Below are 21,456 nucleotides of genomic sequence, written 5' to 3'. Positions count from 1 at the left end.
ACTATATTTACTTATATGTAGCGTTATTACAGAGAAGGTCATGGCTACTCACTCCAGTACTCTTGCCTGGAAAATCCATGGATGGAGGAACCTGGTAGGCTGCAGTCCATGAGGTCACTAAGAATCAGACAACACTCAGGGACTTCATTTACACTTTTCAGTTTCATGCATTGGAGAAGGAAATGGCAGCCCACTGCACTGTTCTTGCCTGGAGAATCCCACGGATGGGGAAGCCTCGTGGGTAGCCATCTATGGTATCTCACAGACTCTGACACGATTGAAGTGTTGTAGCAGCAGCAGCAGTAAGTCTAATTAATCAGTCAGTTCAGTTCAGTTCAGTCGCTCACTCGTGTCCGACTCTTTGCAAACCCATGAATCGCAGAACGCCAGGCCTTCCTGTCCATCACCATCTCCTGGAGTTCACTCAGACTCACGTCCATCGAGTCCGTGATGCCATACAGCCATCTCATCCTCGGTCGTCCTCTTCTCCTCCTGCCCCCAATGCCTCCCAGCATCAGAGTCTTTTCCAATGAGTCAACTCTTCGCATGACGTGGTCAAAGTACTGGAGTTCCAGCTTTAGCATCATTCCTTCCAAAGAAATCCCAGGGCTGATCTCCTTCAGAATGGACTGGTTGGATCTCCTTGCAGTCCAAAGGACTCTCAAGAGTCTTCTCCAACACCACAGTTCAAAAGCATCAATTCTTCAGCACTCAGCCTTCTTCACAGTCCAACTCTCACATCCATACATGACCACAGGAAAAACAAGAGCCTTGACTAGCCAGACCTTAGTCTGCAAAGTAATGTCTCTGCTTTTGAATATACTATCTAGGTTGGTCATAATTTTCTTCCAAGGAGTAAGCGTCTTTTAATTTCATGGCTTCAGTCACCATCTGCAGTCATTTTGGAGCCACCCAAAAATAAAGTCTGACACTGTTTCTACTGTTTCCCCACCTATTTCCCATGAAGCGATGGGACTGGATGCCATGATCTTCATTTTCTGAATAAAGTGTAATTAATAGTGGCTATGTACTATACCATTCAAAGAATAAAATATAATACAAATTTTATTTTTTGAAAAATTTTGTTGTTGTTGTTTATTTGTTAAGGATAATTGCTTTACAGAATTTTGTTTTGTTAAACCTCAACATGAGTCAGCCACAGGTATATGAATATGTCCTCCCTTTTGAACCTCCCTCCCTTCTCCCTCTCCATCCCATCCCTCTAGGTTGATACAGAGCCTCTGTTTGACTTTCCTGAGCCATACAGAAAATTCCCGTTGGCTGTCTATTTTACATATGGTAATATAAGTTTCCATGTTACTCTTTACATACATCTCACCCTCTCCTCCCTTATCCCCATGACCATAAGTCTATTCTCTATGTCTCTTTCTCCATTGCTGTCCTGTAAATAAAATTTTCAGTACCATTTTTCTAGATTCTGTATATATGCATTAGAATATGATATTTATCTTTCCCTTTTAAACATTTTTTATAAATGTAAAAAGTACTGATATTAGGAACATTTTAGTGCCTTTTACATAATTCAAGTATTTTCACAATAGATCTTCAAAAGAATAATGATTATAACAAAATCTTTGCACATTTCTAGAGACTTCTCTGGTGGCTCAGACGGTAAAGCATCTGCCTACAATGCTGGAGACCTGGGTTCGATCCCTGGGTTGCGAAGATCCTCTGGAGAAGGAAATGGCAACCCACTCCAGTACTCTTGCCTGGACAATCCTGTGGATGGAAGAGCCTGGTTGGCTACAGTCCATGGTGTTGCAAAGAGTCAGACACGACTGAGCAACTTCACCTTACCTTACCTTAACTGTTTCCACATTTCTACCGCTGTTTATATGTAGTGTAATACTGCTTTTCCAAAAAAATGTTTTTCCATACTACATTATTTTATGAAAGTTTTCTGTTGAGTCTGATTCTCAGCCTTTACATTCAGATAGTTTACCTTATTATATATTTTTGGCCTCAGAAAAATTTGAATTTCTATTATGTTCTAGTTGTTATTGTTGATGTTTAGTCTCTAAGTTGTGCATCTGTAAGTTGTGTCTGACTCTTTTGGGACCCCTGTGGACTGTAGGACAAACAGGCTCCTCTGTCAGTGGGATTTCCCAGGCAAGAATACTGGAGTGGGTTGGCATTCCTTCTCCAGGGGATCTTCCAGACCCAGGAGTCAAGTAGATTCTTTAGCACTGAGCCCCAGGGAAGCCCACTACATTCTAGACAAAATCCTAAATCAGGTTTTGGCAAACTTTTTTGTGAAAGGCTATATAGTAAATATTTTAGACTTCGTACGCCTTTTAGTCTCTGACATACTCTCTACTCTGTCTTTGGAATAGGAAAGCAGCCATTAACAATATTTAAATGAGTAATGTTCCTGTGTTTCAGTAAAACTTTACTATATCAGTAGAGCTCTGAGTTTAGTCTGTTAGCTGTAGTTTTTTGTTTCTGTGCTAAATAATTAAATATTAATGTATACTATGTGTACAAATATATCGATGGATATTTTTGTTATTCACAGTATGAAATAATTTTACTAGAATTAAAGTCAAATTTTGAATTTATCCTACATATATACCAGTTTTCTGGAAATTAAAATATTCTTGAATGTATTTGATTCCACTTTTTTTTAGTGCCATGTGATCCGTTAGCCGACTTCCCTGGTTGCTCAGTGGTAAAGGATCCGCAGGCAGTGCAGTAGCTTCAGGAGATACAGCTTCAATGCTTTGGTAGGGAAGATCCCCTGGAAGAGGGGATAGCAACCCATTCCAGCATTCTTGCCTCAAGAATCCCACAGAGAGAGGAGACTAGTGGGCTACAGTTCCTAGAGTCGCAAAGAGTTGGACACAACTAAAGCAACTAAGCATGAACACAACGCATTAACAGTAATTTTAATTTGTATTTGTGACAGCAAATTAATGTTATCTTTCTTTTAGTGTTTCATTTTGTTTTAGAAGCTAAGCAATTTCTCATATGTACTATGTACAGAAATTATTCTAAGACACTTTCCAGAATCTTTTCTTAGAGAAAAGTGTTTTTGTTTTGTCTTGGTCTTTTTTTCTTGTCTAAATATATCTGTTCCCTCTTGATGTGAAATTTTCAGTTTTGATAAGTTGTACTTAGAACATAAACTATAATTTTAAAATTCATTACACGCTTTCAAGTATTTATTTAGTAAAGGCATAAACAAAAGTCAAAGCTTATAGAAAACAATACTCGTCCTTAATATATATTCTTATTTTTCAAACTATTTGTCACAGAGACTCTACTCTTTACAACTTACTTTAAATTCTTATGATTTAGATATAAGTGTAAAATATGATATTAAGAAAACAGAGACTCTACTCTTTACAACTTACTTTAAAGTCCTAGAATTTAGATATAAGTGTAAAATATGATATTAAGAAAATCTCTAAATAGAATAAACTTTATAACTTTAATAACTTTATTATGTTAGGAACTACTTTCATCATAGAGATATTGACCTATAATATTTGCATTAAAAATTCAGTTCTAAATATATTTTGGGAAAATAGCTCCAAATAATTCCTAATTTTAATTTAATGACTACTGTACTTAATATTGGCATAAATATTTTTTCTACCACTGAATTGCTACTATATTTTGATTTATAAAATATTTTTCAATTTTGTCTATGATTTACTTTAGTTTGGAAAACAAATTTACAAGTGGAAATTCTCACTTTGCAAATGATAAAATTACTTTCCCCAGTTACATATCAAAAGAAAAGCACAGCCAAGTCTTGCATCAGCCTGAGGTTATCTGCTCCCTGAATGGTTCATCTTGCTGCACTATCTATATGTATAATAAACTTTTCATTATCAAGATCAAAACATTTTCTCTCCTATGAGATGAGAAAATTTAGTGGCAGTCTGATATTTAGGCAGAGAAATTGGACATTGTAGCAAGTCACAACCAATAAATACCTACCTTTCACTGTAGGAAGCAGTAATTAGCTTTCATTCTATAATATTAGACACATTCTGTAAAGATGAAATTTCTCTTGGGGTAGTTGGTGCTATTTCTTCTAGGGAGCATACGGTTTCTACTGTTTGTAGCATTGTTGGATAAATTTGCTTTTATTTGTCTGATTTTTTTCTTAATACCCTGCACAACACCTTTTGCAGTAACAGACTGATGAACTTATGCTGAAATTTTGGACACCTGTCTCAAGCACAAATGTTTGTGCAGAGAGACAAAAACTTAGACAGACTTCAGAACTAAAGATTCTGCAGTCCAGTAACTTTGTCATTAAAACATCCTTGAAAACTTGCCAAAACAAAAACAAAAGTTTTCCACAGCAATAGTAAAAAGAATCTGAGTTATGCTATAATATGGGAATGTGTACTTAGTTGCTCAGTTGTGTCTGACTCTTCGTAGCCCCAGGGACTATAGCCTGCCAGGCTCTTCTGCCCATGGAATTTTCCAGGCAAGCATACTAGAGTGGGTTGCCATTTCCTCCTCCAGGGATCTTCCTGCAGGAATCGAACCCACATCTCTTGTGTCTCCTTCACTGGTAGGCAGATTCTTTCCGACTGGTCCCACCTGGGAAGTCCACAATATAGGAAGTAATACTATAACATCAATAAAATGAAAAACAGCAAGACTAATAAGTAAGTAAAGATTAAAATAGTATTTTATTAGTAACATTGTAAACTACTGAAATGCAATGATAATATTGAGTTTTATCCTTCAGGTTTCTATTATGAGGGAGAAAGCATGCTGAATTTGATTGTTTTCAAAGATGCTTAGAATGTGAGGGGAGTATTTAAGAAAAGCACAGGGAGGAATGAGGAATCCTGGAAAGAATACTAGCAGGAGGCTTGTACCTCTCACTGCATTGAAGGAGTAATATGAAGGATGAGAAAGACTTATCTGATTGGATATTTATGGATATGAGTATATAAGAGAAAGAGAGAGAGACATAAGAGTTTTGTAAATTGGGCCACCTGAAAGAAGTTGTGCCTTTTGATCAAAGTATATGTGACACAATAAATAGAACAAGCCTGCCAGGAAGGAATGAGGGGAAGAAATATCTCAAATCATGTAAGGAAATCCTCCTAAGTAGGATAAACTTTACACTACATGTTTTGTGGCTATTGTTATCTTGAGAGAGCACTGAGTAAAAGTATAAATCTAGATTAAGCCATGAACTGTATCTAACAGTTTGACTAATGGTCAAGGACTTGAAAGGAGTAAGATTGGAGTTTCATGATAAAGAGGTCTGGGGAATAATTATGTGAATGGTCCCCTAAATTTGGCAAATTGAGACTGTTTGTTTCTCAAAAGAGTGCTGCTGCTGTTAAGTCGCTTCAGTGGTGTCTGACTCTGTGCGACCCCATAGACAGCAGCCCACCAGGCTCCCCTGTCCCTGGGATTCTCAAGGCAAGAACACTGGAGTCGGTTGCCATTTCCTTCTCCAATGCATGAAAGTGAAAAGTGAAAGTGAAGTCACTCAGTCGTGTCAGACGCTTAGCGACCCTGTGGACTGCAGCCTAGCAGGCTACTCCATCCATGGGATTTTCCAGGCAAGGATACTGGAGTGGGTTGCCATTGCCTTCTCCTCAAAAGAGTGCACATCAAAGTAAATCATAGGGAAAAAGGAGGCTCTCAATTATCAGGTGATCAGAATAACCTATCAATATAGCCAGTGATCTTCTCCAGCTGTCTTGATTTTGTTTCACAGACTCATTTCAATGTGCTGACAATAGACAGGAGGTTATATCTGAGTGTAATAACAATAATTTGCATTCAAGGAGGCTTATCTGGTCATAGCTAACAGTAGAAACTATAATAAATTCCTAATATGACACCATTCCATAGAGGAACAGCAAGTCATATGAAAGCAGGTTGATTACATTGAACCATTTCCATCATGACATTTTTACCTTTGTTGGAATATCCTTACCTTTTTTTCTTTTTAGTAATTAATATTTAACATTATGTTTAAGTTGTAATTAACATATCATATAATTCACCTACACCACTCAATGATTTTAGTATATTCACATAGTTTTGCAATGACAGTCACAACTTTGTTTCAGAATATTTCACATTCCCACCAGCAGTGCTTGATGGTTCTAATTTCTGAACATCCTCAACACTTATTTTTGTCTTTCTTTTTTTATTATAGCTATACAGTGGATGTGAAATGGAATTTATTGTGATGTTCATTTGCATTTCTCTAATGACTAATCACATTGAATATCATTTTATGTTGGCCATAAGTGTAACTTCTTTGGAAATAGATCTATTCTAATCTTTTAACCATTTTAAAAATTGAGTTAAAAGTTTGCTTTATATTTTGGATACAACTTTCTTTATTAGATACATAATTTAAAAATATTTTCTTCCATCATGTGGTTTGTCTTGTCACTTATGATTATCCTTTTTAAAGTTTTAATTTAAAAACTTGATAAATTGAAAATTATATATTTTTCTTTTTTTTAAATTAATTTATTTTAATTGGAGGCTAACTACTTTACAATAATGTGGTGGTTTTTGTCATATATCAATATGAATCAGCCATGGCTGTACATGTATCCCACAGTTCTGAACCCCCTCCCCCCTTTGCTTGCTCTGCTCTAGATATCATGTCAAGGAAATCAGTGCTACATGAAAAGATATTCAACATAACTAATTATTAGAGAAATGCAAATCAAAACTACAGTGAGGTACCACCTCACACCAGTCAGAATGGCCATCGTTAAACAGTCTACAAATAACAAATGCTGGATAAGGTGTGTAGAAAAGGAAACCCTCCTGCACTGTTACTGGGGATGCAAATTGGTGCAGTGCCTATGGACTAAAAATAGAGTTTCCATATGATCTAGCTATCCCACTCCTGGGCATATACCCAGACAAAGCTATAATTAAAAAGATAATTTAAAAAAAAAAGATAATTACACCCCTCTGTTCATAACAGCACTGTTTACAATAGCCAAGACATGAAAACCACCAAATGTCTGCTGATAGGTGAATGGATAAAGGGGCTGTGCTACAAATATACAATAGAATATTGCTCAGCCATAAAACAGAATGAAATAATGCCATTTGCAGCTACTTGGATGGTCCTAGAGATGATCATACTAAGTGAAATAAGTCAGAGAAAAACAAGACAAATATCATATGAAAACACTTATACATGGAATCTAAATATGACACAAATGAACTTATCCACAAAACAGAAATAAACTCACAGACATAACAGATTTGTGGTTGCCAGGGGAAAGGGGGTATTCTATTGGAAAGGAAGATATGGAATTCTAGTGTTTTCTGTCTGATGTGTCTAGAGTAAGATTTCTGCTCTATAAGTATGGACTTGACTGGGATAAAGGAGACCTGCTCCCTCAGCCATGCCTCTGTGAGTAGAGCCTCTACAATGCAGAGATCAAGGTTCAAGAGGGAGGGGACATACATACACCTAATGCTGAAGTATGTTGATATATGCCAAAACCCAGCACAATATTATAAAGCAAATTATCCTTCAATTAAAATGAAAGAAAGAAAGAAAAAGAAAGAAACAATAGCCTGAACCTGTATACTGAGAAAGGGAGTTTGAAGGACCAAAGTGAAGTGAAATCACTCAGTTGTGTCCAACTCTGCTCTCCCGTGGACTCTAGCCTACCAGATTCCTCCATCCATGGGATTTTCCAGGCAAGAGTTCTGGAGTGGATTGCCATTTCCTTCTCCAGGAGATCTTCCCAACCCAGGGACTGAACCCAGGTCTCCCACATTGTAGGCAAATGCTTTACCATCTGAGCCACCAGGGAAGTTCAGGGGAGTCTTGGTATTTGTGGTTGCATATGTCTGGGATAGATTTTCCATAACAGGGAAACAATGAGGGAGGGACATGTGGTAAGACAGTGGTTATTGTTTAGTTGCTAAGTCCTGTCTGACTCTTTGCATTGACATGCAGACAGATTCTTTACTGCTGAGCTACCAGGAAAGCCAAAGATGGTAGATCATACCTCAGAAGCCAGAGACTTTCACCATCCTTGTCAAGATGTAATATATTTTCATGTTTCACGTTCACGTTTCTTTATTTATTATATGCCCTTAGGCCAATTTCCAGAGATTTAAAAATATATGTATTTTTAACACTTTTATAATAATCAGCAGTTAAATTGTTGCTCTGCTGAGACCCTTATTCTACCATTTCAGAAGTCATATGTTAACATATTATTATGTTTTTTCCTTTATCCACAGTGCTCTTGGTATAACCCTAACATATATATTCATAGAATATATTCCATACATCATTGCTTCTAAAATGAAGCTTGTTGCTAAATGTAACTTGTTATAATTCAAGGCAATAGTATCTAGGTCAAAGAATTCATTTGTTTCACTAGGTGCTACATAAAGCAGATGGCCTGAAAGGAAAATAGGATAATGTTTGAATGCTTAGTTTTAGTCCCAAGCAGTAATGTATCTAAACCAGCAACAAATAGCATTATTTCTTGACAGTTAATATATATAGATCAGAAAACTAAATGGTGGATATAGGTATGTCTCACTGTACCCCATATTATGCACTAGAAATTGCCACACAAATTTATTCTTTGCTTTATCTATATGTACATGTGTGCTAAACCACTTTGGTTATGTACAACTTTTTGCGACCCCACGGACTGTATAGCCAGCCAGGCTCCTCTGTCCATAGGATTCTCTAGGCAAGAATAACTGGATTGGGTTGCCATTTCCTCCTCCATGGTATCTTCCCAACCCAGGGATTGAACCCACATCTCTTATGTCTCCAGCATTGGTAGCTGTGGTTTTTACCACTAGTACCACTTGGGAAGCCAGCTGCCTTTATATATATATATATATGTGGGCTTCCCTGGTAGTTCAGCTGGTAAAGAATCTGCCTGCAATGCAGGAGACCTCAGTTCATTCTTGGGTGGGAAGATCCTCTGGATAAGGGATAGGCTACGTACTCCAGTATTCTTGGGCTTCCCTGGTGGCTCAGACAAGTCAAGAATCTGTGTGCAATGTGGGAGATGTGGGTTTGATCCCTGAATTGGGAAGATCCTCTGGAGAAGGAAATGGCAACCTACACCCATAGTCTTTCTGGGAGAATCCCCATAGACAGAGGACCCTGGCAGGCTATAGTCCATGAGGTCAAAAAGAGATAGACATGACTGGGTGACTAAGCACAGCACAGCATACATATATGTGTATGTGTCAACATGCGCATGTGTGTGTTAATGGTTATGAAGTATATGAAACCAATTATTTTTTATTTACTTTTGTCTCATTCTGTTACTCTTACATAAGAGTTCAGTAATGAGTGATCATATTTTTCACTACTTCATTCCTTTTTAGACAGAATGACTCATTCAGAGTGTAAATGAGCTAGAAGAGGAAAAAATATAATTAATAAATTGGCATATAGGAATGTATGCCTGCTTTTATGAGAGATGTAAGCATGACTGGTGGCATGAAAGACTTACATCATGTTAGGTGGAAGCATGTTGTTACTGTCTATTAAGTCAAATATAATATATATAATATTTACATGTGTATCTTATGTATGTAGTATGTATTTTATGTCTTTATATACAAAACATTAAATAAATATAAATATATATACATATACAGGCTTCACCTTTGGCTCAGTGTTAAAGAATCTGCCTACAATGCAGGAGATGCTGGAGATGTGGGTTATATCCCTAGGTTGGGAAGATACCTTGAGGAGGGCATAGCAACACACTCCAGTATTCTTACCTGGAGAACTCATGGACAGAGGAGCCTGGTAGGCTACAGTCCACAGGGTCGCACAGAGTCAGACAATACTGAAGAGACTTAACATGCAGCATGCACACACTTATAATACGTGCGGGTGTGTGTTCAATCACTCAGTCATGTCTAACTCTGTGACTGGGTGGATTGTAGTCCATCAGGCTCCACTGTCCAGGGGATTTCCCAGGCAAGAATACTGCAGTGGCTTGCCATTTCCTCTCTCTCTCTCTCTCTCTCTCTATATATATATATATATGGAGATGCACATATCTCCCCAGTTTGTGAGGAGATCGACTGTGCTGTGTAATTGGTAGATCAGTGTCATCCTACCTAATTCTCTCATGGTTCTCAAAGAATCTCTTTAACTCTGTGTTTTGGGTTAGAATTGGCCAATATGTTTTTTCTAACCTGAGAATGACATCCTTGGCCAATGTAATAGAAATGTGATTAAGTATTAAAATTTTCAGGTGTAGCCAAATTTATATTTATTATGTGTTTAACCCACTGATAATTTTTAAAAAATTCAGTTAATATAAGGTTTTAAAATTGTAATATACAAATATATATTTATACATATTTAGATATTATGATTATGCTAATATAATTTTTTGTGGAAAATAATTTTACATTTAATTTAAGGAAAATTATTTGCCCTACCGAACATAGCAGGTCTCCTTTCACATCTGATGACTATGTGCTCTTGAATACCCTTTTTATCACTCCCTCCACTGAAAAGGAGTGGAAACAGTTAAGTACTTAGAAACTGTTTAATGATACATTTTTAATTTGAGCTCAGTGTTTAATAATTACTTTCTTGTGTTTTAAGACTCAAACTTTGTTATACATGGATACTTGTGGATTCATGGGCAAGAGCAGGGAGCTATTTTGGGATTTAGGTTTTGAAAATTACTTTTTATTCCCTAGAATTTCTAAATTAGGTAACAGTCCATTTAAGGAGACTTCAGTCCTTCAAAATGTAAGTGAAGCAGTGGAAACAATGACAACTCACTCTGCTAAGGAATGCCTACAAAAATGAGCAAGGTGAATTGCATAACAATGTGCCCAGGAAGAGTGGAAAATAGATCTTGATCAATAGCTCAGTCACCTGCTGCTGCTGCTGCTGCTGCTGCTGCTGCTGCTGCTGCTGCTGCTGCTGCTGCTGCTGCTGCTGCTGCTGCTGCTGCTGCTGCTGCTGCTGCGTCGCTTCAGTTGTGTCCGACTCTGTGCGACCCCATAGAGGGCAGCCCACCAGGCTTCCCCATCCCTGAGATTCTCCAGGCAAGAACACTAGAGTGGGTTGCCATTTCCTTCTCCAAAGCATGAAAGTAAAAAGTGAAATGAAGTCGCTCAATCATGTCCGACTCTTAGCGACTCCATGGACTACACCCTACCAGGCTCCTCCACCCATGGATTTTCCAGGCAAGAGTACTGGAGTGGGGTGCCATTGTCTTCTCCTAGCTGTTACCTGGCTATATAGCTAATGCGGCTCCTTCTATCAGCATCATGATCCTTTCCACCCACATCTCTCAGGTCTTATTTGCAACAATAGCACTGATTCAAGCTAATAGACTGTATTTCCTTGAAGCATATTATTTTGGTTCCTTTTAAACAAATCCAGCATAATTCCTTAGCCAAATTTCTAGCAAGCATCATGAGCAAAGGAGGGTGTAATTTCTTGCACACTCCAATGGAGAACCTTTTAGTTGTCTGCCACCTAAGTTTGTTTACGAAGGCTGGGAGTAATCAATGGTAATTAGGTAGCCTGGGAGACCAATCTAGCCAACATAATTTCTAAACACACTAAATATATAAAGACTGCCTTTCAGGTCTGTATTCTTGGCTTAATAGGGAGTACTTTGAAAGCAACTGTTTTCATGGAAGCAATAGTAAACCAATACAATATTGTAAAGAATTAACCTCCAGTTAAAATTAAAAAAAATTAAGTTAAAAAAAAAAAAAAAAAAACAGATCCACCATAAAAAAAAAAAAAAATGGCAATAGTAAATCTAAATAGAAGTCTTTTGAATTGCTCAGGGTAAATGAGTGAAAGTGGACAGAGAGCCTTTGGCAGCCTCGTTGGTGGGCTGCCTGAACTGTTTGCTCTAGCTGTGGAGACCATGGAGCCAGCCATACAACTCTCCTTCCAGTGGTGGGAGGTGTGGGGAGGGGGTCAGGTGTGAGCTAGAAACCTGAAGCATTGCGTCTCCTTTAATCCGGGTGGGTGGAGCACAGCGAAGTGACTTCACAGCTATTGGTCATGGTTGTCCAGACTAGGGGCAAGGAAACTCAACTAGGGGAACACCTGCTTGTTCTAGCTCCCCTGCCACAATGGGCACCATCAACCCCGCCTTGGCTGCACCCTGCCTGATAAGTTTCTGTGGCCATCCTCCCAGCCTTAGTTTTTCTGCAGGGGCAGTGGACCCCTGGGTAGACACTGGGTATCTAACCATTCCTTTTTATCCCCAGTATAAAATCTATTCAGGGGGTGCTGGGTTAGGGAATCCATTGAACCCCCTACCTCCACCCCCTTGTGCAAGTAGCCCTGTGGGCTACCTGGGCTGACAAACCAGTCCTTTCCAAGGATTTGCATCCTAGTAGAGGAGACACTAGCATGGCCTTGGCTGGAGGTGTGACCCAGGGCCAGCACCATCCCTCTCTGGTCACAGCCTTGTTATCCTGAGCAGCGATTGGCTGAATGGGGGTTTGCCGAGGGTACCCTAAGCCCCGATGACTGGGAATGGAAGGCCTCCAGATGCTCTGGCCATTCCAGGCCTGCAGTGTGACCTGGGCTAGGCTGTTCTCTGAGTCCCAGGTTCTTCTCAAAGGTTAAGGGGAGCACTGGAAAGCCCTGTTTTTGAGAGGTTGTTTTGAACTTGTGTGGTCCTCTTGCAGGGTTGAAAGGCTGAGTGGCAGCCTGTTGGCTTCCTTGGTTGTCTGGGCATTTGAGCAGAGGATTCAGATTAGGGTCTAGGCCTTCTGACTTTTAATCTGATATTCTCTCCCCTACCCCAATGTATAAACCACCTTTGGGTTTATATATAAACACCTTTGGGTGGTTTATATATTGATTGATTGATGTATCACAAGACTGTGTGATTAGAAGAGAGTGTTGGGAGGTTTCAGGGGTTACCTAGTTAGAGGTGAATCTAAACTTCCCTCTAGAGGTGGACACTTTTACCCTTGATCTTCCAAGAAGCTCAGGTGGCGTTGTTGCTGCTCTCATGGGAGCTCTTCCCCAGCTGCCATTCCTTCTCCTGTTGAAAGGACTCAACAAGAGGTTCAGTCAGGTGTTTGGGGTGGAGTTGGGGACTGGGAAACATACCTTTTTTTCTGGTTGCAGCCCATGACTGGCAATGGCCTTGCTCTGCCCAAGGACACTTCCCCTCTCCCTGACAAGAGGAGGCTTTTCTGGGTTGTCTAGTGTACCCAAATTGCTTCTTTGAGGTTTCTGCTGTTTGGGGTATGGAGATATGTATGCAGGGCTGAGATATAACTTTATGTGCTAAGACATGAGCTGCTGTTGGGTAGAGAGTCTTTGGAATATTATCTCCTTGTCTTCGTAAGCTCCTGCTTCTTTAGTGTTGGGTATAGTGGAGATGGTAGTAAAGCCACCAGGGGCTTGTTCAGGATTGATGTTTTGTTTCACTGGCCAGGCTTCTGTGGAATTGAAGATGTAGGCTCTAATTTCTAAGATGGGGGAGGCTGAAACTCTCCATTTTCTCTCCATGAATCTTTTGAATTATAACTTTGAGATATTATTTACGTGCCATAAAACTCACTCCTTTAAAAAAAAAAAAAAAAACTTTCAACCCAATTTATAACTAGACTAACTTAAGTCACTCATTCAACTGTATAAAAATACAGTCAAGTAAAAACTTGTAGAGATTAAAGATGACTTAAATGTTACTGGGGGACCCTAAAGAGGACCTCCCTGTGGGTCTCGATTCTTGGTAAGGACACAAAGAAGAATCTGAGGTCTTAACTGAGGTGAAAGCAAGTTTATTAAGAAAAGAACAGAGATAATGCCTCAAGGGAGAGGTGGGCCAAGCCAAGAGAGACCCTGGAGTGGAAATGATGGATCTTTCAAGACAGGGTTTTATGTGTTCATCTAGGTAGCTATGGACTAACAGTTTTGATTGACAGTTGCAAGTTACATAACGATGGGCTCTATTGTACATGTCTTTCATGCATAATAGAGTCTGTTTTAGTCAAGTGTATATATATGTAGAACATTTATGAACCCTTAATGGGCTCCTGGCTGTCTGAGGTCACTTGAGCACACAGCTGTGCATCAAGGAGAACATGTGCAGGAGTTAGGAAAGCCCCAGTGGGTAGTTTGTGTTAGTGCCTAGGGAGCATGCACTGGAGTTGGAAAAGTCTCTGTGGTTGTTTTGTAGCATATCTGTGCACTCTCCTGGGCACACTGGAGCAGTATTTGGGTGGACTTTAGAGATTAGTTTCAATCTTTTTCAGCTAGGCTACTCCTCCTTGCTCATGCCTAACTTCCTACCTAATAAGAAATCCCCATATTTGGTGTGTTGTTTGGTGTTATCGATGGATGAAAAATCTTTGGAAAATGTGATTTTTATCCTTGGTAATCAAGTTATAAATCAATAGCTTTCAAGATCGGAACTATTTGAGGCTTTTTTACTTGTCAGCTTGGTACTTAATTTTATTCAATCCCCTTAAAATTTCACCAGAGAATTGAGGTGGATGAAATACTCAACCTCCTTATACAAACCTAACTTCTAAAGTGAGATAACTTTAAGCTCTATTGTACCTTCTATAATACAATTCTGAATAAACTTCAGCATTATCATTTGTGTGCTGGTGAATATATGTTACAAATGCTAGTCAGGATTATGAACAATGTAAATAATAGGGTCTTGATCTTTGTGAATACTATTGGTTTCCTATAGAGGTTATTTTATAAAACAGTTTTCAGCTTGAATCTTTAGTTTAAGACACATTTATTGGTTATTTTTTCAGATCTCAATAGTAAACAATATATTTCTGACTTTTGTGGTTGGAAATTGATGATATATTCATTGTGTTTGATACTTAAATTGATAACAGCCAATTTCTTATTTCTAACATTAGCTTGGACTTTTCCTTTACATTCTCTTCTAGTCTTAGCAAACTAGATACGCTGTTAAATAAAATGTAAGTCAGATTATCTCGGACTTAAAATGTTCCCCATTGATTTAGATCATTATACACATAGAAAATAAGCATCTTAAACTTAACAGGTTCAAAACTAAACTCTTTTATCCTACCTCCTCCCATCTTATGAAAATATTACTTGCACAGTTTTATCTAATGTTATTATTACCAGTTAATGCATACCAGTGGTTTAGTCCAAAATCTTGGAGTATTTTTGACATCTTGCTTTCTAAACACTTCTCATTCAATTTGTCAGCAAAATTGGTTGACTCTGTAAAATACATTTGTAATTGACTTGTTATCACTGTATAGATTTTATCTACGTCTCTTATTTGCATTGTGCAAATGGTCTCCTTACTTCAGCATTGCTTAACTTCATCTTAGCCTCAGCACAACTTCAGTGATCCTGTCAATATATATTGGACTCTTTTGTACTACACCCAGCAAATCTTCTTTACATTGCACTTAGAGAAGAGCCAAATTGCATGTAAGTTCAAATCTTCCCTATCTTCCCCACCTTGTTTCCTCTTTGATATCATTTTTTTGTTATTTGACCACATCACTATTCTTCTTGAGCCATGTTGGTCTTTTTTTGCTGTTCACAAAGCATACCAGATATTATACTTTCCCAGGGCTTTTGCCTCTCTTAGAATACTTTAAAAATTTTCTCCCTCATCTTCATCCAGTTGGATGAATGTTTTTTACTTAAAAACATTGTAAATTGTTTTTTACTCAAAATTAATGCCTTTTTTTTTTTTTAAACTGCAGTTCAGTTCAGTTCATTCACTCAGTCGTGTCTGACTCTTTGTGACCCCATGAATTGCAGCCCACGCCAGGCCTCCCTGTCCATCATCAACTCCCGGAGTTCACTCAAACTCATGTCCATCGAGTCAGTGATGCCATCCAGCCATCTCATCCTCTGTCGTCCCCTTCTCCTCCTGCCCCCAATACTTAAAACTACTCTGTTCCTCATTTAATAATAAATACTTTCTACCCTATTATGCTTTATCAGATTTTCCGCATCAGTTTTCTCCAGAGAACTTACTACTCCCTAACAGCACACTTATTTTACTTTTTTTTCCCCCTGATTTCTCTTCCACTAAAATATAAACTTCATGAGATATGTTTCTTTTGTTCACTGCTGTATCCCTAGGGACTAGAAGAATGTCTGGCACAAATGTATTAAGTGAATATCTATCAATGAATAAGTTAATAAATACATTTAAAAAATCTTAACTCAGTGAAATTTCCTATTTGAAAATGATATATAAAATTAAGACCTATTAAGATGAATTCTAGGGACTTCTCTGGTAGGCCAATGGCCAACTCCAAGCTCCCATTGTGCGGGGACTGGGTTCAATTCCCCAATCAGGGAACTAGATCCCACATTCTGAACATAAGACCTGACATAACCAAATAAGTAAAAAAAAATTTTAAAATGTATTCTATGTCACCACTCTAGAACTTTACCAGTTCTTATAAAATTTGTTTTGATTTTTTGTTTTTAATTAGATTAATAAAAGTATATAATTAGGTAGTACATTGATACCTTCAAAGCATCCCTATAGCTTATACTATATGAAAAAGCCTAGAGAGCCTCCAGTGTAATTCACATATTCTTTCACTCAAAATTATTTAAATCATTAAAAATATTCCTCTTGGCAAAACTGTCGCAATTACATTTTTAGCTATAAAATTAACAGTAAATTCATACTCAAATTAGTATATACATAATTTGCATAAACAGCCTTTCAAATAAACACCATGACCAGCCATTGAAATGTTTATGTAATTTAGGCCTTCATCATTAAGTAGAATAAAATGCTACACATTATAAGGGCACAAAATTTAAGAAAGAGAACTATGCTACATCTAACTACAAATTTGGATAGTTTCCTAAATTTACGGGAAGATAAGCACTTGCACTTGTATACAGCAGACAGGCTTTCTATAGAGAAAAGTTACAAGTAGTAGACTTCAGTGATTATCATAATAGTTTCATTATTTAAAAGCAAGAAGATAAGTTCACTGTATCCTAATATGTTTGGTTCTGAATTGCTTAAACTTTTATTACTTATAGAGCTGCTTGAGAAGAATCACACTGCCAATAGAAAAACATCTTAAAATAGAGCAGGAAAATAACTTGTTTCATTGAATTCATTGATTCATTTTATGTTGTAAACACTGTCTTAAACCAGACATTTAGACTGCTTGACTGTTGCTTCTGACAGATGTCTACTGCCTGCCGCTGTTGGGAAATGTCCTTGTCAGCTTTATAGAGTTTTATGTTCTTTTATTTTGTTTTCAATTGTAATAAATCATGCATTCTTCATTCCCTGTCTCTGTGTTTTTTAATCTTATAATGGACAGAAGTCAGATTTGAAGTTGGTATCAGGAGAAAATTGCATACTATCTTGATTGTACTATATGATAATGCTTGGCATTAAGTTAAATAAAAATAATCAATAGTATGACTATTCCAAAGCCTAACAAGTATACAGATTTTGAGAGGCTACAAGTAAGATTCAAAGAAGCTTAAGAATTTCATTTTTTAATGAAAATTTTCTATAATAGTCATGCCATTATTGAAGACACATAGCAAATACTAGTTGAAAGTAGTTTCCCCACTGGAAACAGTCAATTCAGTTCCGTCGTTCAGTCGTGTCCAACTCTTTGCGACCCCATGAATCACAGCACGCCAGGCCTCCCTGTCCATCACCAACTCCCGAAGTTCACTCAGACTCACATCCATCGAGTCAGTGATGGATCCAGCCATCTCATCCTCTGTCATCCCCTTCTCCTCCTGCCCCCAATCCCGCCCAGCATCAGAGTGTTTTCCAATGAGTCAACTCTTCCCATGAGGTGGCCAAAGTACTGGAGTTTCAGCTTTAGCATCATTCCTTCCAAAGAAATCCCAGGGCTGATCTCTTTCAGAATGGACTGGTTGGATCTCCTTGCAGTCCAAGGGACTCTCAAGAGTCTTCTCCAACACCACAGTTCAAAAGCATCAATTCTTGGCACTCACCCTTCTTCACAGTCCAACTCTCATATCCATACATGACCACAGGAAAAACCATAGCATTGACTAGATGGACCTTAGCTGGCAAAGTAATGTCTCTGCTTTTCAATATGCTATCTAGGTTGGTCATAACTTTTCTTCCAAGGAGTAAGTGTCTTTTAATTTCATGGCTGCAATCACCATCTTCAGTGATTTTGGACCCCCTAAAAAATAAAGTCTGACACTGTTTCCACTGTTTCCCCATCTATTTCCCATGAAGTGATGGGACCAGATGGCATGATCTTCGTTTTCTGAATGTTGAGCTTTAAGTCAACTTTTTCACTCTCCTCTTTCACTTTCATCAAGAGACTTTTTAGTTCCTCTTCACTTTCTGCCATAAGGGTGGTGTCATCTGCATATCTGAGATGACTGATATTTCTCCTGGCAATCTTGATTCCAGCTTTTGTTTCTCCAGTCCAGCGTTTCTCATGATGTACACTGCATATAAGTTAAATAAGCAGGGTGAAAATATACAGCTTTGATGTACTCCTTTTCCTATTTGGAAGCAGTCTGTTGTTCCATGTCCAGTTCTAACTGTTGCTTCCTGACCTTCAGATAGATTTCTCAAGAGGCAGGTCAGGTGGTCTGGTATTCCCATCTCTCTCAGAATTTTCCGCAGTTTATTGTGATCCACACAGTCAAAGGCTTTGGCATAGTCAATAAAGCAGAAATAGCTGTTTTTCTGTAGCTCTCTTGCTTTTTCCATGATTCAGCGGATTTTGGCAATTTGATCTCTGGTTCCTCTGGAGTGTGTGGAAACAGTAGCAGTGTCAGATTTCTGTCCAGATAAATCCCATTTTTTTATCTGCTTTAAATGTTTAGTATTGATGTCTTCCAAAGCTCTTTTTAAAATAAAAATACTTAAAGGAATAGTTAGTTTTTATTACCAACTATTATAATAATTTCTATAAAATCCAGCAAAAATAACCAGAAATATTTGTGAGTTTTTCATTATTTAATGCATCAAAGAAGAACTACTAAAATCACATAAAGTAACTTATCTTCAAACAAAATAATCTTTGATTGCACTGAAAAAATCTTTATTACACTAAGAATTCTTTTATTGCACCAAAGTATTATAAAATTATATTTTATCTTTTAAAAATTACTGTTTCCAAAGTAATAACATATATATTTGAAAGAAATATTTCATGAATTTATATATATAAAATTTTTGTATTTTGTACCATATAAAATATTTTTGGTATATAAGATAATATTTTTCTTTATTATGTATGTGTGTGTTGGTATAGTTTAGTTGCTAAGTCATGTCTGACTCTTACAACCCCACGAACTGTAGCCCTCCTGGCTCCTCTGTCCATGGGATTTCCCTGGCAAGAATACTGGAGTGAGTTGCCATTTCCCTCTCCAAAGGATCTTCCCAACCCAGAGATTGAGCCGTGGTCTCCTGAATTACAGGTAGGTTTTATAAATTAAGAACAAAAGATCAGCCAAATATTGGAATGGACCAGGAAGTAGTAAATCATCAATATGTGAGAAAAAGCAATTGTATTGTCTCATACCCCTTATTACTATGAAAGCACACCTCTTCCTTTGTAAATATTTCATACTAATTTTTCTGCTTTTTAAAATTTATGTAATAGGGTATGATTGCCCCACTTTTCCTGAGTTTATATAATATAATGCTAGTCATATCACAGTGTGAGTGAAGACTATGGATTGAAATTCTAAATTTCAGAAAAAGGTTATGACCATTTTGCTTGAATAATGTGTCCAGTTATAGCTCAAGGCAGGGAAGAAAAGTTTATAAAATTTACACATGGCTTTCAAGGGTTTATCTCCATAGATATGAGGGCGTATCTCAAACAATGGAATTTTGGCAAATGAGGTTGGAGTGTCATAAAGCTCTTATTAAATTACAAACCACTTTTAGCATTTTGATTTTGAAATGTAATTCAAAAAATGTGACCTTAGAAACATGAATAGGATTGGAATGTTGAATTTCATATGTTCTTGTGTTCTGTATATAGCAGAGGACATAAAGTAGCATTTTTAAAATATTTTCCAGGTATATGAATTGTGTAATTTTAAAATAGCAATGTCAATATCTACAACATCAATATAAAGGCAACTATTCAAGAAGACAAATACATCTTCATAGATAAGGGTGAGGATTATGTGCTCCAATGGTCTAGATTGGAACCCTGACTCCAATTTCGCTAGCTATGATCCATGGTTATATTATAAAACATTTTTCCCAAGATATTTTCTCTGTTAAATGATAATTAAAAACTAGTTCTTAAGTGAATAGACTTTTAAAAAATAACAACTCATAAAATACAGCACCTTAATGAGTTTCTGTAATGTAAAATAGCTTACATGCAATTGGTAAGTAGAGATGTTAAGATAACATATCAGAAGAAATTATGTTGGTCCATATTAAATTCTTACCAACATTTTAAATTTATTTTTTTTTCTAGATAAAATCAGCTATACTCAAAATGAAATATGCAACAGGAAACAGTAAGTCTTGACACAATGCAGTATTGTACATTGATGCCCAGGCATCCCATGTGTTGCTCAGTTTGATAGCACAGTTTCCTGGATATACTTATTTCATAGTTTCATTAGATTTGCATTACTTTTCTTATAGCTTCATAACTAAACAACTACTGCACTTCCCTTTTCTCTTTATATCAAGTCTCCCATCATTTTATTCATCTCAAAGTGAAATACTTTATTTACCTTAGTATATTGTTGCTTATTAAGAAGGTAACCTATCTTTCTTATGCCCTAGTATAATTGTTAGTGTGTCTGCTCAGTTCGGTTCAGCTCAGACGTGTCCAACTCTTTGCGACCCCATGAAATGCAGCATACCAGGCCTCCCTGTCCATCACCAACTCCCAGAGATCATTGAGACTCACATCCATCGAGTCAGTGATGCCATCCAACCATCTCATCCTCTATCGTGCCCTTCTTCTCCTGCCCCCAATCCCTCCCAGCATCAGAGTCTTTTCCAATGAGTCAACTCTTCTCATGAGGTGGCCAAAGTACTGGAGTTTCAGCTGTAGAATCCAAAGAAATCCCAGGGCTGATCTCTTTGAGAATGGACTGGTTGGATCTCCTTGCAGTCCAAGGGACTCTCAAGAGTCTTCTCCAACACCACAGTTCAAAAGCCTCAATTCTTTGGCTCTCAGCCTTCTTCACAGTCCAACTCTCACATCCATACATGACCACTGGAAAAACCATAGCCTTGACTAGATGGACCTTAGTTCTCAAAGTAATGTCTCTGCTTTTCAATATGCTATCTAGTTTGATCATAACTTTTCTTCCAAGGAGTAAGCGTCTTTTAATTTCATGGCTGCAGTCACCATCTGCAGTGATTTTGGAACCCCCCAAAATAAACTCTGACACTGTTTCTACTGTTTCCCCATCTATTTCCCTGAAGTGATGGGACCAGATGCCATGATCTTCGTTTTCTGAATGTTGAGCTTTAA

This window comes from Capra hircus, chromosome 6, assembly GCF_001704415.2.
Source record: "Capra hircus breed San Clemente chromosome 6, ASM170441v1, whole genome shotgun sequence".
NCBI classification, from domain to species: Eukaryota; Metazoa; Chordata; class Mammalia; order Artiodactyla; family Bovidae; genus Capra; species Capra hircus.
This window is presented reverse-complemented; position numbering follows the sequence as displayed.